Genomic DNA, 12785 nt, shown 5'->3' with positions numbered 1-12785 from the left:
GGTGTTAATAACCAGCTCCACCACCTCAGCACAATCCGCACCCGACATGAGGTTGAAAGGGCCATCCGACAGCTAACAACCAACATGGTTGCCTGTGCAGACGGAATCCCTGCCAAAATATGGTGAAGTGCTCAACACGAATACATGACCTCATCTCCCTCATTTGGAAGGAGGGGAGCGTGCCAGGGGATCTCCGAGATGCTGTAATTGTGACCATCTTCAAAAAAGGAGGTAAGACTTACTAAGATAACCACAGAGGGATTTCTCTGCTGTTCACCACAGGGAAGGTAATTGCAAGAGTCCCCAATCGCCTTCTCCCCATGGCTGAAGAGCTCCTATGCGGATTCCGTCCATTGAGAGGCACAGTGGGCATGACCTTCACAGCAAGATAAGTCCAAGAGGAATGCAGAGAGCAGCAGCAACCTCTATTCATGGCCGCCTTTGACCTCACAAAGGCCTTTGGCTCTATCAAACGGGATGGAACTTGGAGCATCCTCTTCAAATTTTGCTGCCTAAAGAAATATGTCACCATTGTGCCTGCTGCACGATGATATGCAAGCCATGATCCTTACCAACGGATCTGCCACAGACTCAATACGAGTGCAAATTGGAGTCAAACAGGGCTGCATCATTGCAGAAATGCTCTTTTCCATCTTCCTCACTGCAACACTCCATCCCATCTCCATGAGACTCCACACCGGAGCGGAGCTACTCTTCAGGACAAGCGGGAAACTACTCAACCTACGAGATCTCCATTCCAGAACCAGGATCACCCAACCTCTGTCATCATACAGCAGTACGCTGACAATGCTTACGTATGCGCACACTCAGAAGTCGAACTCCAAATTATCAACACATTCACGGAGACGTATGAAAAAATGGGCCTTAGGCTAGACATTGGGAAGACAAAGGTCCTTTACCAGCCTGCTCCCGCTGCACACACTGCCCCCAGACATTAAGATCCACAGTGAACCACTGGACAATGTTGATCATTTCTCATAACTTGGGAGCCTCCTCTCAGCAAGGGCAGACATCGACGATGAAACTCAACATCCAGTAAGCCGTCAGAGGAAAAGAATGTTTGATGACAAATACCCTAAACCAGGCAAAAAGCTCACGGTCTACAGGGCTGCAGTGCTACCTGACCTCCTGTATGCGTCAGAGACATGGACAACGTACAGCAGACACCTTAAATTCCTGGAGAAATATCACCGGTGACGCTTCAGCAAAATCCTGCAACTTCAAAAGCAGAACAGGCGTTCCAATATCAGTGTCCTCTCTCAGGCCAACATCCCCAATACTGAGACACTGGTTATGGCTAATCAGCTACATTGGGTGGGCCACATCATCCATATGCCTGACACAAGACTCCCAAAACAAGCTCTCTACTCCAAGCTTCGTCACAGCAAGTGGTTACAAGGAGGGCAAAGGAAACGTTTCAGGGACATCCGCAAAGCCTCCCTGAAAAAAATGCCAAATCCCCACCAATTGTGGGAATCTTCTTACTCGAGACCACCCAAAGTGGAGAAGTAGCATCTGTGAAGATGCCAATCATTTCGAACGTATCCAACAGGCCCAGGTGGCGGCCAAGCACAAACAGAAAGACTGTACCAAAAATCCAAGTATCACACCCACCCACCTCATCAAACACTACCTGCCCCACCTGTGACAGTGTGTGCGGATCCAGCATTGGACTTTTTAGTTACCTCAGGACCCACAGCCCTGGAGTGGAAGAAAGTCATCCTCCAGAGGGGCTGCCTAAGAAGAAGAATGACCATTTGATGGTGCTTAAACTCGCCCTGCACGGCAACAGGCAAGAAACTCTCATCAGTATGCACAGTGCACCATGACCAACCCTGATGAAGTTATGGATAAATTTAATTGTGCCAAAGCAAACAAGCTAATCATTCTTGGTGACTTCAATGCAAGAGTTGGTGCAGGTCACCAGGCATGGGAAGTGGTCATCAGGAAAAACAACAGGGTTGGCAGTTGTAACAACAATGGTCACCTCTTGCGACAATACGTGCTGAACGTGAGCTCTTAATCACCAAGACAGTTTTCCGGCTCCCTAATTGCAACAACACGTCTTGGATGCACCATAAGGTCAGAAGTGGGGGTGTTCGCTGATGATTGCACAATATTCAGCACCATTCACGGCTCCTCAGATACTTAAACAGTCCATGTCCAAATGCATCCGAGACCTGGACAATATCCAGGCTTGGGCTGACAAGTGGCAAGTAGCATTCAGGCCACACAAGTGTCAGGCAATGACCATCTCCAACGAGAGAATTTAATTATTGCCCATTGACGTTCAATGGCATTACCATCACTGAATTCCCCCACTATCAACACCCTGGGGGGGGGGTTACCATTGACCAGAAACTGAATTGGACTAGCCATATAAATCCTGTGTCTACAAGAGTAGGTTGGAGGCTAGGAGTCCTGCGATGAGTAACTCACCTCCTGACTCCCCAAAGCCTGTCCACCATCTATAAGACACAAGTCAGGAGTGTGTTGGAATACTCCCCACTTGCCTGTGTGAGTGCAGCTCCCACAATACAAGCAGCTGGACACCGTCAAGGACAAAGCAGTCCGCTTGATTGGCACCACATCCACAAACATTCACTCCCTCCATCAACGCACAGTAGCAATAGTGGCAGAAATCAGAGTTTCTGATGCACTGCAGAAACTCACCAAGGCTCCTTAGACAGCACCTTCCAAACCCACGACTGCTACCATCTAGAAGGTCAAGCGCAGCAGGTAGATGGGAATATCACCACCTGAAAGATCCCCTCCAAGCCACACACCATTCTGCTTGGAAACATATCGCTGTTCTTTCACTGTTGCTGGATCAAAATCCTGGAACTCCCTCCCTAACAGCACTGTGGGTGTACCTACACCACATTGACTACAGCAGTGCAAGAAGGCAGTTCACCACCATTTCTCAAGGGCAGCTAGGCATGGGCAATAAATGCTGGACCAGCCAGCAAAGCCTACAGAAAAAAAAACTAATTGTTACTTACAGATTTATAGTTGCTTGCTACTATCCAGTGCCCTGCCCAAGTAGCATCTTTTCTCTAAGTCTCATCTGCCAGCGCGAACTGAAATGGTCAGAATTGGGCAGAGGAGGGAAGAGGAAGGGGGTATGCTGCTGTTAAAGCTCTTAGCAACCAGCAGCAGGAAGCATGGCTTATTATCCCACCTGCCCAGAGATCTATAGGTAATCGTAGTGCTTCACTCCTTTGCCAGTTTCAATCAACACAGCCCAGGGATCAAACTCAGTATCACAATAGTGCATTGTCTCAATAAGCCACTCGGAGAACTCTTGCTGGCAATTTAATTAGCCTACAACCTAAACAGAAGCAATATCCAAAATTAACATGCTTAATTCAATTTATTCCATTTAATACCATTGGTCCATCTAGCCTGTCCTCTCAAACCTCCCATCAGGATACTTACTTTGATTTTGGAACTAAGATATTGTTTGTATGGGCACTGGACAAGAACACGAACAAAATGACTCCAATGTCCTCACAGTCAGTAACCTACAAACATTTGTGAATAATGACTACTAGCCTAATCACTGGCACTTGTGGCATTGCATTACAGCAATAAATCTACATATTCATGACAGGACAAAATTGGCACGTATTAAAAAAATGTTGATTTTAATGTTTCAAGTTTCAGATTCAAATTAATTTTTGCTTTGGTTGCTAGGATGCTTTCTGGAAGTGAGAGTAAATTGTGTGTCTTCCTCCAGCTGACAAAATATTCAAGCCTTAACAAGCTACTTAGGAAATCTAGCTGAAAGTGGTGAGTTACGTTGCAATTTAGTTAACAGACCCAGATATTGCCATAACTTAGAACAACAAAGCATTATTCTTAAGCAACAGCTGAATCCCTATTACTACGACCATTACTCACTATTAATCACCCACTTAATTGAATACAAAAACTGAATGAGAACAATGGGGTTAGAATGATCAAAAATTGCAAGATGGTATAGAAGGGACCAGCTGATGTGAACTCAGGTGTGGCATAACAGGGATAACATCTTACAGCAGGGAAACGATAAGCCTATGATCCTCAAACATCAAATTAGCTGTTCTAATTACTGAAATCAGAAACATAGTTAAACACAATCATAGTGAAGTGAATGGCACGTGGCTTCAGGAGCACAACAAAATTAAGAGATTGGGAAAAAAGACATCAGATGAAATTTTCCTGGATGAAGAATAAGGAGATATAATAAATATATGTAGTATGTTAAAAGTAGAGGCTCAAAAGCTTATGGGTTCTTATAAATAAACACCAAAATTGAAGGCAGACTTGATAAAACGGAAAAACAGGATTTAGTTTCTTAGGTTTATACGTAGAGCACAATGTATAAAAACAAAGCGCTGTTACTAAACCTATACTGTTCTGGCCACAGCAGAAAGGATAGCAATGTCATGGAGAGGATACAAAAAGAGCTACTTGTATTATACTGAAGCAAAATACTGCTGATACTGGAAATCTGAAATTAAAAACAAAAAACTTTAGAAATACTCAATGGGTCTGACAGCATCTGTGGTGAGAGAAACAGAGTTTACATTTCAGGTCGAGGATGTTTCATCATAACTGATGAAAGGTCACTGGCCTGAAACGTTAAATCTGTTTCCCTTGCTACAAATGCTACTTATATTACGTTATACTCATGATGAGCTGTTTGAATTATGAGGCTAGAGAAAATGGGGCTGTCTTCATTAGAGCAGAGTAAATTTTAAAGGTTCTATACAGATAAACCAAGAAAAGCTATTACATATGAATTGATTAGAATGAATAAATTATGGTCACCAAAAGAACTATGGAATATCATAAGAATTTTTTTTTGGTAGAGGATTATTAGGACATAAAAGGCCCTATTAAAAAGTTGTGAAACCCAGAATTCTCAATAGCTTTTCAAAAGAGAAGCAGATGAATATTTGAAAGAACATTATAAAAACAAATACCAGGAAAATACAGGTGAATAGGACTAAGAGTTGGCAGAGGTCAATCACCAATGCTTTAAAATCATATGATTCTATTTCTCCTTCCCTCATCCTTAAAAGAAAGTTGATCATTCATAAAGCAGTCAAAGCATAGCCCTCCACCCATACAGTTCTTCTGTATTGCTGTTTTTTGAAAATACTAAATCAGATGAGACAATTTTATGTGGTCTCCATTTACTACAAGTTATTTTATGCAAAATGGTGGTATGCACTCCACTAACAGGTTACTTAAATTGTTCTATTCACCTTTAATACATTCATGTGTTTTCAGCTGTCTCCCCATTTCTCAATCCTTCCTTGTTCAAGCCTTTCTTAGTTTTTTTCCCCAGCTTAGTATATAAATCCATTTTCCTGTTTCTGTTCAAAACTAGCGGTCAATAGAACTTGATGAAAAAACAAACAAGCCACGATGGAATGAAAAGATCATTAAATCATTTTGGATGATAACCGTAAAACCCATTTGATCTCACCCTTACATAGTTAACAACTCTATCATCTTAGGTGAGTCCAATATCTAGCCTCAACTACTCTTCTTAGAAATCTTTAGCATCCACTGTGTGAAGCAATACTTCCCAACATCTGCTGAAATCGTTCTTTATATCCCTGAATCAGAGTACTATTGTCCTGTTACTCCGGTGTATATGATTGGTTCACTTTTCCAACTCAAAAAGACCAAGACGGAAAAAATACTGTCAAAGCCATGCCAATCCCAGCCTACAGTAACAATAGCAACTGTGATGAAAACTACAGCCAAAACTCTGCTCTTAGCCTAAAGAAATGTAAGCCAAGTCGCTTTAATATAAGCCTACTTTATTGCATATATAACATTTATCACCACAAATATTTAGTGCATGATCATATAACCAAATAATTCCTGAAAACCAGTTTCACTCTCATTTGGGAAAGTTGTGTTGCCCACCTTTATCCCACAAAGGGTACAAGCTAATAGGGCCAGCAAGGTGGTGCTAGAGCATTGATCAACTGGTAGGTGGTGAAATGCTGATCTCCGTATAGTAATCTTAGCTGCCCAACCATAAGGAGATAGATAGATGTTTGTTAGCTAAGTGTATGGAACAGAGATAGGAAATTGGTGTTGGGGGGCAGATGGAGGAGCAGGCCTGAGGAGCTGATTGACCTACTGCTGTCTTGTGTAAGGCAGACTTTACCTCAAAGAGAAGCTAGTAAAAGGGAATCCACTGGACATAATGACAGTTGATTTATGAGCAATCCATGGAAATGTGGGAACAATCTGATCACCTGTTTAGCCAGGATGATACATGGCACAGGAAGAGCGAAGAAAGAGGAATTGTCAGCTTCAAATTCAGGATTGTTATTGGTGTAAACAAATATAAGCATTCTCAAGGTAGTCTGAGAAGTTACTGTACCCACCAGCACAACTGAGCAAACATCTATTTTATCATTAATTGAAACTCAGTTGTCAGAAACCTCTTCTGGGAGTGCATGCATGAACAGGTATGGGCAGGGTGAGATTTGGTTGATGCCCATTGGCTAGGTAGCCTATCAGCATTTATCATCTCGACTTACTCAACAAAAAAGCCACTTGGACAAGATAGGTAACTGAACAACCAGGAAAGGAAGACAAAATTTGGCATAAACAGATAATATACATAATGGATGAACATTATGCAAAAGTTTCCATTCAAGACAACAGCTTCACTAGCTGTAACAAGTCCCACATTGCAACGGGTTGCTCAATTTTAAAAGCAGTGGGCTTACATGGGTTTTAGATGAATTGCATGTAACTACACCCTGAAAGAGTTTTGGGCCATTTTAAAAAAGCCAAGTGGTAAATCTCATTATTATTCTTAAAATCTACCTATACTTATTCACTATACCTGTTGCATTGTACCTCTTCCATTAATAAACATTCACCAGACCACTCCTTTGTGACTTTTTCTATTCTATCTCATGCAAAGATAAAACCAAATGTCCAATATGATCATCTAAACTGATGACAGGGTTACACCCTTTGCAGAACCTTATTGTTCACTTTTTAGTACTATATCATTTGTATTTACCAATCTCAGAACACCTCCACTGGCAGTATTTTTATATTGCTTATCTGTAACACAAAGATCTGCTTCCATCAGTAAAGCCAGGGCAACTGTACTCAATACATTTAAAAACTCGCCTAGAACAGAGTCCAAAGGGTTCAACTCCTGAGCACTGCAAACTTAATTTGACACTGCATTGGAATTATCCTCTACACATTGTCAACCCCTAAGGCTGCAAGACTGTTGTGCTAAACTTGCAGTACAACACAGCCTTACGAGTCCAATTGTCCAATGGGAATGTTAAAAATATCCTACTGCTTTTGCCACATAATACAAACAATTAAATTTCATAAACACCAAATAAAAATAATTAATGGAATGAATCATGATCATTCTTTTCCCTAGGAAAAAAAACAAAACCCAATTTTCTAGGCTAAACAATTGAGAAGTGTGTATACGCTGGAGTTGAGATTCTAAAACTGTTCCCACAATTTTAAATTCATTCATCTCATGGAATATTAAACTATATATTTTATAATGGGTACATGGGATGTAATTTACAAGAAATGAACAATCTGTGGTAATACATTTCAAGGACAGTTGTGGGGGCTCAAAGGGAGTTTGATTAGCTGTTGCAAAACCCACTTGTTGTTATCAACGCCTGGAATGCTGTGTTCCTAAAAATAGAACGAGCTTCAGTTTGGAATCTGAGAATAGAACAGCTGATGCATAGAGAAAGAGAAAACAGAAAAAGGATAATGAACAGGTCGCGAATGTCTGAGCAACACAGGATTAAGGCAGGTTCCTAAGCAAACAATGGCAAGGAAACAAATCAAAAATTAGAAGATTAAAACATTTGAAAGGTATAGTCATCTGAACATCAGGACAGAAGGGCTTGTAACAAAAAATGTGTAAGGACACCAAGTTAAAAAAAATGTTGCACACTAGTGGAATGGACAGCAGATGGATAAAGCAACATAAAAGAACAGAAAATACTAAAGAGAGAATAAGGTAGCTATTGCAAAGAGACCAGGACTAATTACGCTGTATCTAAATTATATCACTGACTTGGATTCAGAAACTACATAGAATTTACAGCAGAGGAACAGGCCATTCTGTCCGACATGTCTATGCTGGTGTTCATGCTCCACATAAATCTCCTCCCACCTTACTTCACCTCAACCTATCAGGACGTCCTTTTCGTCTTTTCTTCCGTTCATGTACTTATCAATCTTCTTTTTAAATACATTCATGCTATTCACCTCAGCTACTTCATATGGTAGGTTTCGCTTTCTGATCACACTCTAGTTGCAACTTCAAGTCCCACTCCAGATTTTTGAACACAAATATTAAAGCTGACACTCCAGTGTTGCATTGTTGCTGCTCTATTAGGTGGATGTAAGAGAGCCCATGGCACTGTTGCAAAGAATAGCAGCGAAATTCTCCTAGATATCCTGACAAATATTTACCCCTCAACCAATATTGCCAAAACAGATTATCTGATCATTATTACATTGCTGTTTGAGTGTGCTTTCGGTGTGCAAATTGCCACATTTCCAAAGTTACAACAGCTAATATACTTCAAAAAGTACTTCAATGGCTGCAATGTGCTATGGGACATCCCAAGTTCATGAAATATGCTATATAAATGCAAGCCTTTTGCCTGAATTTATTAGATTTATTGAGGAACAACTTATAAGTGTACAGCTGATACTAAATTAGAATAATCAAATCTGGTGAGTTATCCAATGAACTACAAAATGAGATAAAATAGAGTTGGTGAAACATGGCAGCATTATTGCAATGCAAGGGAGCAATGGGCACCAAGCCAAAGAAGTTTTGAGAGGTAGCCAAACACTTGCTCAAAGTGGTGGATTTTAAGGACAGCGAAATGGAGAAGCGGAGGAAAGATGGGGGGAGGTGGGGTGGCATTGGAGACTGTGGATGCAGCAAAGCAAGATTACAGATAAGGAGGGCTGAAGTTATGAAGGGATTTAAGTACAAGAATGAGAATTTTAAGAGACACATTGGGGAACCAATATAAATCAGTAAGGATAGTTAATAGGTGAACAGAACTTGAAGCAGGTTGGACACAGGCAGTAATGTTGTCCATGTGAAATTCAGAAAGTGTAAAATGAAAAATGAGTCCATCAGAAACAATGGACTTCCAGATAGTATAACAGAGGCCAAGAATATAGAAGAGCCAGATTATAAAATGTAGTTTCACTGTTCAGGCAGCTAGATTAGTGAGTTGAAATGGTCTTCCTCTGCCCTACTTATTGCTAAGGGGAGGAAGGAAGATGCAGAAATCAAAGTTTGACACCAAGCTACATAAGACAATATTAGGGCAGATGGCCAAAAGCTTGGTCAAAGAGGTAGGTTTTAAGGAGTGTGTTAAAGGAGGAAGGAAAGGCAAAATGGTTTAGAAAGGGAAATCCAGTGCTTTGGGCCTAGGCAACTGATGGTACAGCTGCCAATGGAGTAATTAAAATAGGGGTGCACAAGAGGCCAAAATTAAAAGAGTGTAGATTTCTCAGAGGGTTGTAGAGCTGGAGGAGAGTACAGAGATAGGGAGGATAGAGGCGATGGAGGGATTTGAATACATGAGAAGAATTTTAAAATCAAGGCATTGCTTAAATGTAGGTCACTGAGCAAAGGGGTTATGGGTGAATTGTGCATGCAAAGACGCAGGCAAAAAAGCAAGCAAATAAAGAACTGTACAAAGGATTAATAAGGCCAGATAGAGGGGAAGCGTTCATAAAACATTTATCTGTTCTAATATGTCTCTAGAAAGTCCATTGTGGTGATATTTAAAAGTGATTCCACAAAGCAAATATCCAAAAAAACACTTACTGGGACTGCTTTGATAAATACTTTTTGATTGCTTATTGAATATTGGAAATTAGATTATATTTATTGCAACATGGTTATTCGTAATGATATAGTGTAATTTGGGGAACACTTAACTGCTTGTTTAAATTGTTACAATACAAAGTGTATTCCAATATTGTATCAGTTGAAATTGAAATGAAAAAGTGACTTATACTAAAAAGCTAAATAACACGATACAGAACACATGCAAAAATAGTGCACAACATATAGCTGATAGTGTATGAAAGAACTGCTTGTGAAGATGAACTCACATCATATCCTTGTGGGTCAGTCAGAATGGCTACTCAAGTTAAATACTACTTGTGACCAGACACAACTAACTAAAAAGAAATTGAAGCATTTAACTTCAAAATTAAAATGACTTTCAGAGTAGACTCACAAATTAGTTAAGTATTCCAAGCAAAAAAAATACACTGATTGGATTTTATATAGGTTAATAATCCAAATGACCAAAAGTCTTTTAACAAATTCACTTCAAAATTTGGGGCTTGTACTTGATTTTCCTCCAAATAGTGAAAAAAGCTTTAGTATGCCAACAGCATTTCTAAAACAATTGACATAACTTATATTACTCACAAAAAATGTTTGGTAAACTGCACTCCAGAGCTAAATTATAATTGAATATATTTAAAAGCAAATTTCACTGAACAGTTATTACTGGATCAGTGTATTTGACACTTCCTAGCACTGACACCAAGAATGCAAGTTACCACTAAACTACCAGGTTGCACAAACTACAATATCACTTACATCACAGGTCAATCAACTCTTGAACAGGTCAATAGTACAATTAAAACAAGCTATTGTTTTGCAACTGCTGAATTTACAAATCTAAGTAAAATACTTTGCTATACATTCATGTTAACTCCTTAATAAAATGTTTATTGGGTTAAAGGCTTCAACTGTTGCACTCCATCTCCTGTGAAATTTAAATATTTAATGAGCAAATGGCTTAAGAGCAGACTGCCAGTTTGGAGCAATTATGTTTTGTGCTTACAATCCTTTCATTTCTATAATTCTGTACTCCAGTTGTTAAAATCCACCTATCTCAAGTCCTTCTACAGATAAAAATACAGATTCATGTTGGGGTACAGATCCAGATGTGCTGGCTAATCACCACTATCTTTTCAAGTGACCTCTCTTCAAATAAGCCCTAACAGCAATTTTTGGCAGGTCAGTCATTATTGGGGCCAGGAGTCTGGGGAGGCATTGATTTCAACCAATCCTGTTCTGTTCTCGGAGTCCAAAAATGCCAATTGCCAATAGAAATTCTAGCAATAGGAGTCAGAAGTAGAAAATCCCTTCTCTAGGTTAGAAGCACTAAGATGAAATGTAGCACCTTCAAAAACCATTCAGCTGAGCTCAATCAACATACCAAATACAAAAGAGAGGGCTTTCCAGTCTCCATAACTTAGTTTCTGGGTGCAATGAGCATTAGCATTTTATATCAACATTTTCAATTTATCAGTGTGGTGACAAAGGAAGAATATGTTCGGTTAACTTTGCTAAAAACATGCAGATCAAAATGTTTATGACCTTACTGCTTTGTTGAAAAATTAAAAGTACAGCACACCTGTGATCAGCTATTTTCCCTATGGGCAGCCAAGGGACTGTAGTTAAGTGCTCCTGGGAACTTGCAGTTTGATTCCACTCCCCTGATAACACATTATAAAAGGCAGGTGGAACAAGCTCATTACTTGCATCTATTACTAAACTCAACCTAGTGATAGCACTAAAGGCCACAGAGAATTGGGTAGGTTGATATTTTAAGAAAAGCTTTGGGTTCATCAAGCACTGGGTTAGACTTTCCCATCTTGTATGTGAAATGAGCAATCCCTCACTAGTTGCAGAATGGAACAGATGAAAAATAAAGCTGTGAACTGCTACTAGTGTACCTTAACCTCAGGTTTAAATTGACATCCTGTATTGAACAAAGATGAATGTTCACTTAGCACACTATTTAACCTTACAGTCCGAGTTTGCTCACTTACGCAGAATCCTGGATGATTACCTCACCACCAGCTAAGAAACTGATGGCAAGACATACATTTGAAAAAAAAAACTTAATCTTTTTAATCAGCATTATACTTAAATTAAATGGAAATTATGAATTGTGAATTGATACAGTCAGGGCAGTACCATAGAAATAAATTAAGTTATTCAGAAGCAAAGGGAAGCTACTAAATGAAAGATGAAACAACATCTCAGTAACGGTGGGCCCTGAGCATTATTAGCATGCATGAGCAGGACACAAGCAGAACGCTATGCTTGGTTGGGCAATATTAATGAATGTAGTAATACTATATACTAAAAATTTGTGCCTAGACTGGGGTGGAATGAAGTTACACCCATACTGATAACTGGTGGGGGGCCCATATCTGCCAATGCATAAGTATTGAGCTAATGACTGCTCACATTTTAATTTAGATTATGAATTATACAAAAATCTTTTAGAAACATGAATTACAGCCCTAGCCCAAAATTAAGGACAAGGTTTATAAATGGATAAATGTTCAGGCAGTAAAAGTTTTTAAAATTACTGCTTTACTGCACTCTTAAGGTTGCACATTAAGATCTACAATTGTCATATTATTTATTTTGATAATGAACAAAAAAATACTTAATTTATTAAGTGCTGGTGTATTGTTTGTTCTAGCTTGGAGGTATTACTGAAATCTACAATGTGAGGAAGGTTAACATTGGCAGTTGTCATTAACTTCAATACATATTCAAAGTCTTCTACAAGTAGGTATAGCAAATCCTCCAAGCTAGATTGGAGTGGAGCAGTATTCCCGAGTCATATTGCTTCAATAGGGTATACTAACAAGTTTTTGCAGGCACATGCTTT

The 12785-nt window shown here is 39.6% G+C and overlaps 1 protein-coding gene across 7 annotated transcripts in view; it reads right to left on the bottom strand.

The window, feature by feature from the left end:
- zc3h6 (zinc finger CCCH-type containing 6) overlaps positions 1–12785 on the bottom strand; it is a 55741-nt gene that overhangs the window by 37700 nt on the left and 5256 nt on the right. The gene's annotated exons all lie outside the window — the stretch shown is intronic.

Source organism: Cetorhinus maximus, chromosome 5 (genome assembly GCF_964194155.1).
Source record: "Cetorhinus maximus chromosome 5, sCetMax3.hap1.1, whole genome shotgun sequence".
Taxonomy (NCBI): Eukaryota; Metazoa; Chordata; class Chondrichthyes; order Lamniformes; family Cetorhinidae; genus Cetorhinus; species Cetorhinus maximus.
Note: the sequence above shows the minus strand (reverse complement) of the source record. Positions and strands in the feature narration are given on the sequence as shown.